The following is a 7,281-nucleotide window of genomic DNA, read 5'->3' as shown; positions in this document are numbered from 1 at the left end:
TAGCCAGGATTAGCTATTTGTATCTAGTCTTAATAATTGCACAACGGTGCAAGTTAGAAACATGTTATCTTTTGTTTGCATTTTGGGCATGTCTTTTTTGTCGGTCCTGTCAATGTTGAGTGATCACACATGCCTCAGCGCACATAGAAGGTTACTTTGTCTGCTTGCAAATGTGTGGTAAAAGTGGGGATGTTTTATAGTATTTCTGATTATCTTAACTCCCCACCACCAATGAATTTAAAACACTCAGATAAAAAGGTGCTATCTACAAACTAAGAGGATTATTCTGCTGTCGCCATAGGAGAACTCCTTATGGTTCCAGGTTGAACTCATTTTGTGTCTAGGAAGAACCCTTTTGGGCTCCATTCCACAGAGGGTTCTACATGGAACCAAAAAGTGTTCTCATTTGGTGACAGCCAAAGAACCCTATTGGAACCCCTTTCTCAAAGAGTTTACTCAACAAGTTTAGCCTGTTAAGTTTACACCATTTCATTCTGTACTCAAACATCTGCCTGGTATTCAAGATAACACTCAACATAGCACCACTACCTTCAAAGGTTTTCGTCAACCTCTGCTCAGACTTAAATAGTAGTGGTCCAAGAACCTCCACCAGGGTTGACTGTAGTATCCTCAAACGGACAAAAAGGAGACACAAGAGGCACCTAACACTCATTTTAGATCCCAATTAATCTTTATTTTCATACTGTATGCTCACTCTCATCACTATCTCCTTTGCCGTCTTCTCATGTCTTTTCCTGGAACACCATCCATACACAGACACACACACAATACTGTAGCATCTTGTTTACATTTCTCACATTTTAGGTGTCCAGCTTTAGCCTTGGATGGATCATGTTGCAATGAGATGGGCACAGAGGTATGTACAGTCCTTTTCAGTGAGCGTGGCGGAAAATTAGTTGAACAGGAAAAGAGGATGTGGTTGCTTGTGGAGGGAGAACAGTGTGGGTGGTGGGTAGAACAGCTACAGTGACGCTGATTGGTTGCTCTGGCTCATCACTTCTTGACTAAAAGAAAGATAGATTTAGAAATAAATTAGACCGTGTCATAGTTCAACAGCTGAAAAGCCTTCATTAACATAGTCCCAAAGATAGCAAGACATTCATTATTCACTGAATTATGTAGCCTACCCATCCCCATTTACAATTTCATTCATCAATTAAATAAATTATACTATAGCACATTCAATGACATTATTATGGTAGACTATAGGCTACTCCTGTATCTACCTTGTACAATACTGTAATCATTAAATTAAGTAGCTTACCCATCCACATTTATAATTTAATTTATCAATTAGATGAATAATACAAGCACATAGTTACATTATTGTAGAATAGGCTACTCCTGTATCCACACTACATTAGGACACGTTATGATTTTGTTGGTCTTGTCAGGCATGATTTTAAGGTCTTTGATCGAAGTTGTATGTCATACCTCGTTCCCTTCTTCAGTGAAAAGTAGTTATGCATCCCCCATTACAATTCAGTTCGAGTGTGAATGTGTAGGCCTAGTGACAATGGAAAAATAAACCCATAGCTCCAGCACACAATGGCATGTAGAGAAAGTGTATTACAATGTAAAATATGTATATATCCTATAGCACTACGTGTGTATATTTTCATTTATAATTTAATTCATCCATCAAATAAATAATACTATCACATCAAATTACGTTATTATTGTACACTAGCCTACTCTCCTATCGACACAGTAAATAATATTGCCTATGTGTTTTTGACAATTTATCAACTCGTTATCAACAAAAAGTAATTATTTTCAAATAAATCAAATTGCCTTAACACAGTAGGGCTAAAGATTTCCTAACGATATCACAACATAAATATAGCCTACTTACTTACTCAATTCGATCAAGGACATATTGGTCATTCTTTTCATGGTCTCTAAGGAAACACTCTCGAAAATTGCGTCTGCCGCTAGTAAAAAAAACGAACAACTGAATGTCCGTGTTGCCGCGGAGCTCTCAAATACCGTGTCCGTCTCTCACTCTATGAACGGGCACTGCTATCAGGATTCCTTGGGACGTCCCTGCCCTGGGGCTACCTATAGATTGGAAATCTTTTCTAGGCAATTAGCGATAGCAGGAAATACACTATACCTCAAGGTGGCTACTTCGGAATGTCGGCTAGCATGGGAAAACTGTACATTTCTAACACTTATGGTTGAGATGTAATTAATATAAATATAAACTATGCACCTTATGACTTTCATTAACATGTAGGCGTTGGTATGACGACATGTTAGTACACGCAGGCGTCACGTAGACGTTAGTAAAGTGGCCGCTGCCAACATACTGACTCAACTCCAGCCACTTTAATAATGGGAATTGATGGAAATTATGTACAAATGTATCACTAGCCACTTTAAACAATGCCACTTAATATAATGTTTACATACCCTACATTACTCATCTCATATGTATATGTATATACTGTACTCTATATCATCTACTGCATCTTGCCATCTTTATGTAATACATGTATCACTAGCCACTTTAAACTATGCCACTTTATGTTTACATACCCTACATTACTCATCTCATATGTATAGACTGTACACTATACCATCTACTGCATCTTGCCTATGCCGTTCTGTACCATCACTCATTCATATATCTTTATGTACATATTCTTTATCCCTTTACACTTGTGTGTATAAGGTAGTAGTTGTGGAATTGTTAGGTTAGATTACTTGTTGGTTATTACTGCATTGTCGGAACTAGAAGCACAAGCATTTCGCTACACTCGCATTAACATCTGCTAACCATGTGTATGTGACAAATAAAATTTGATTTGATTTAAAGCGTTAGTATCATGTCATATCAGTTAGACGTTCAATGGTAGGCGACAGCCACATGGTGGTACGGTGGCCTAGGCTTAATTCTGGCTCAAATCATTCCCCATAGTTTTATGCATTCTCCACACTAATCCTCACAAGAACTTACTCAAGAGAAGGATGCACTCGGAGCATGAGAGTGTGGAGCATGGTAGTATGCATATTGAGTAACACCCATGGTTGAACTAAAACACCTTTCTTTTAGGATAGTATGTTCTTTTTCAGATATTTGCATGGTAGTGTTTATAATTTATCAGTGTCGGCAGTTATTTCTTTATACCCTTACAAAAAATATTGCCTTTTTGAAAATGCAGTAAAAGTGCAGTAACTGCAGTCGACTGTGGTATTTTGGACGCAGTGAACTGCAGTTATACTGCACTGTAACTGCAGTTACACTGCACTGTAACTGCAGTTACACTGCAACGTTACTGCAGTAAAAAAACGGTGTTATTTTGGACGCAGTATTTACAGCATACTGCAGTTATATTACACCCTAACTACAGTAATAATGCAGTTATACTGCACACTGACTGCAATCTTTTTTCGTAAGGGTATTTAGTCAACGGAAGTAGTACGTTTTGTTTGGTTTGTTACAGGTTTGTTGTAATAGAGTACCACAGTATGAGTCATAATACCCATAAACCTAGCAGTCTAGCAGGGAAATGGTTCCGGAAGAGCACAAGGTTACAATCTAGGTGCTCTGGAATGCACACTAGGACAGGGAGTCGGAAAGGAGCGGAAGTCTATGGTGGTGGGTTTGTAGCTAAGAACAGCTGATACAAGCGTAGTCAAGTTTCAGTTTTTTTCCATCAAGATATCATTTTGCAGGTCTTGTCAGAGGAGAGTAGTGATGAGGTTCTGTTCGGATCGCAGTGTTGTACTGAGAGAAGTGGAGTTCAAGGTGTTGGTGAAAATAAATGAACAATGTGGAGTCACGGCGGTGAATCTGAATGCGTATTTGTAGAGTAAAGTAGGAGAGGTTGTGTCTGCTAAAGTTCTTTGGGATGGAAGTTTGGTGGTGTGTTTCAATGCTAAACAGTATGAGAAGGCGCTCAAACTCAAGTAGGTATGTAAACATGTGGCTGATGGTAGCCTGCCGGATCAAACTGGACGGCAGTGGGTGAAGGGAGTTATTACAGGAGTTCCAGAAATTGTTAACATAAAAGAAATGAAGGACCACTTGAAAGGAGGCTCTCTTATTGAGGCAAAGTGCCTCCAGATGACACGAGAAGGAAAGAAGGTGGATAGCTTGTCAGTGCTACTAAACTTTGATGATCTGGTACTGCCAGAAAAGTTAGTATTGGGTATATGAGTTACTATGTGTGAGCATAAGTTCCGAAGCCATTGCGTTGCTATAACTGTCAAAGGTTTGGGCCTGTGTGTAAAGGCAAAGGGAGATGTGCAAAGATGTGAGATCAAAGTAAGATCCAGAGCAGATTCATTTCCAGTTACTGGTCAATCCTGGTTCCCTGGCCGTCATTAAGACTCACAAGCCCTTTCTCATTCAGGAGTTCCTCCAACACTTGTCCATTTACATCAGTCTGTAACCCTTCCCAGAGAGTACAATGAGCATTAAAATCACCCAACAACATTACCTGTCTCCTATCTTGACCTTCTACATTCCCAAGGGCCATCAACTCTATTCTCTTACACGGGTTGCAAAAGTTCCCTATTACCATACCCCCCCAAACACACCTCTACCACTACATATTCCTGAGGGAGTTGAACAGGAATATGGCAGGCACATATAGTTGGTATGTTTTGGAGGAATCACTATTCAGTAGGAAAATGGATTGAGGCGATGGATATTTGGGAAAGCGGAGTGGAGTCAGTTTCAGGAGTTGAGTGAACAGGAGCTGTCTCAGGTTGATCTCAATTCAGATATAGAAACAGTGAATGAAGAATTAAGAGGAGCAATAGTAGGGGCCGCAAGGAAGGTGATTCCTATGGATACAGGGGGGAGAAAGAGTTACGCAGTTCCCTGGCGGACTATAATATTTATTAAATGTCTATTTTAAGTTTCATATGTAATGCTTTGGAGGGATCGATACGTATTAACTGGGTTGACATTGTCTTAGTCCCCAGTAGATGGCGCGCTCCATCCATAATAAGACTGGCACCTGAGACAGCATAGACAGGGAAACAGATGCAGTCTCCATTTTGCCTACTCACAAATTGGTTTAGAACGTCATCGTTTGGGATATCAACAAAAACTCCACTGGGAGTACAATAAATTGTCGCCTTTTAAGTTTAGTTAACAGAAAATCATGTTCAACATTAATTAGTTCAGGGTATGAGGTTTATTACAAAATGCATTACCAGGGTGGAGGAAATCTTCTAAGTGTTTATAGTTTTATTGGTTAGGGGTAAGTCAAGTCCCATACAATGCTCTAACCTTAACATACCTCAAATGATCCATAAAGGAACCACTCTGAACATTTCTCAGAATACCTTTTACACCACTTACGTACGTCTACGTGTGGGTGTGCAAGTTGTATATTATTATATTTTTTCTATTCTTACTTCATCAGATCATCATAATAACCCATGATACTCAATATTATATTACTTTATCTCTAGTAAGCCATTATACATTTGTGTTACATCACAAATTCCTCCTTTAGACTAGTGTTCTATTCATACAGGGGTTTAGATATTTACACTAGTTCTATTTGACAGCATATTCGGAAATAGTTCTCTCTTCTTTGATATCTCTATACATAATAACGTTATACATCAAACTCCACTGTTGAGACATGTTATCGTCATATAATCAAAATGAGCCATGTTACCCTCAGAGATGTTATCTTCGTTATTAATCGAGACATGTAATCTGAACATGTTATCCTCATTACTAATCGAGACATCCCCTGAGACATCCCCTAAAAAAGTGGTCAGCTACAGGACTGTTTTGCTAGCACAGACTGGAACATATTCCGAGATTCTTCCGATGGCATTGAGGAGTACACCACATCAGTCACTGGCTTCATCAATAAGTGCATCGATGACGTCGTCCCCAGAGTGACTGTACGTACATACCCCAACCAGAAGCCATGGATTACAGACAACATCCGCACTGAGCTAATGGTAAGAGCTGCCGCTTTCAAGGAGCAGGACTTAAGCTTATACCCTTAACCCTTAAGCTTATAAGAAATCCCGCTATGCCCTCCGACGAACCATCAAACAGGCAAAGCATCAATACAGGACTAAGATCGAATCATACTACACTGGCTCAGACACTCATCGGATGTGGCAGGGCTTGCAAACTATTACAGACTACAAAGGGAAGCACAGCCACAAGCTGCACAGTGACACGAGCCTACCAGACGAGCTAAATTACTTCTATGCTCACTTCGAGGCAAGTAACACTGAAACATGCATGAGAGCATCAGCTGTTCCGGATGACCGTGTGATCACGCTCACCATAGCCGATGTGAGTAAAACCTTTAAACAGGTCAACATTCACAAGGCCGCAGGGCCAGACGGATTACCAGGACGTGTACTCAGAGCATGCGCTGACCAACTGGCAAGTGTCTTCACTGACATTTTCAATCTGTCCCTGACTGAGTCTCTAATACCAACATGTTTCAAGGAGACCACCATAGTCCCTGTGCCCAAGAACACTAAGGTGTTCAATGATGAGACAGCCTATAGGGAGGAGGTCAGAGACCTGTGGTGCCAGGACAACAACCGCTCCCTCAACGTGATCAAGACAAAGGAGATGATTGTGGACTACAGGAAAAGGTGGACCGAGCACGCACCATTCTCATCATCAGAGCTGTAGTGGAGCAGGTTGAGAGCTTCAAGTTCCATGGTGTCCACATCAACAACAAACTAACATGGTCCAAACACACCAAGATAGTCGTGAAGAGGGCACAACAAAGCCTATTCCCCCTCAGGAGACTGAAAATATTTGGCATGGGTCCTCAGATCCTCAAAAGGTTCTACAGCTGCACCATCGAGAGCATCCTGACTGGTTGCATCACTACCTGGTATGGCAACTGCTCGGCCTCCGACCGCAAGGCACTACAGAGGGTAGTGTGTACGGCCCAGTACATCACTGGGGCCAAGCTTCCTGCCATCCAGGACCTCTATACCAGACGGTGTCAGAGGAAGGCCCTAAAAAGGGTGAAAGACTCCAGCCACCTTAGTCATAAACTGTTCTCTCTGCTACCGCACGGCAAGAGGTACCGGAGCGCCAAGTCTAGGTCCAAAATACTTCTTAACAGCTTCTACCCCCAAGCCATAAGACTCCTGAACAACCATTCAAATGGCTACTCAGACTATTAGCATAGCCCCCTGTAGCGGGAGAATCAGAATGAGCTTGGTAACGTAGATAATTAAGATGTCTTATCTGTTTAATATGCTTATATGATTAAAACTGTGGAACTCTTGTTATTAGAATAT

At 40.9% G+C, this 7,281-nt stretch overlaps 1 long non-coding RNA gene across 2 annotated transcripts; it reads right to left on the bottom strand.

The window, feature by feature from the left end:
* Positions 1 to 672: 672 nt before the first annotated feature.
* Positions 673 to 1,993, bottom strand: LOC139577855 (uncharacterized). Of its 2 annotated transcripts, none has more exons than XR_011675442.1 (3): positions 1,881 to 1,993; positions 1,456 to 1,528; positions 673 to 1,025 (listed from the first exon to the last, which is right to left on the bottom strand). It is a non-coding gene; the product is annotated as an uncharacterized lncRNA (long non-coding RNA). The 2 variants fall into 2 exon arrangements; XR_011675441.1 differs by having other exon boundaries at positions 1,877 to 1,977.
* Positions 1,994 to 7,281: the final 5,288 nt, after the last annotated feature.

The sequence above is a fragment of the Salvelinus alpinus genome, chromosome 6, assembly GCF_045679555.1.
Source record: "Salvelinus alpinus chromosome 6, SLU_Salpinus.1, whole genome shotgun sequence".
NCBI lineage: Eukaryota > Metazoa > Chordata > Actinopteri > Salmoniformes > Salmonidae > Salvelinus > Salvelinus alpinus.
The sequence above is the reverse complement of the archived record's forward strand: the minus strand, read 5'-3'. Positions and strand labels throughout refer to the sequence as shown.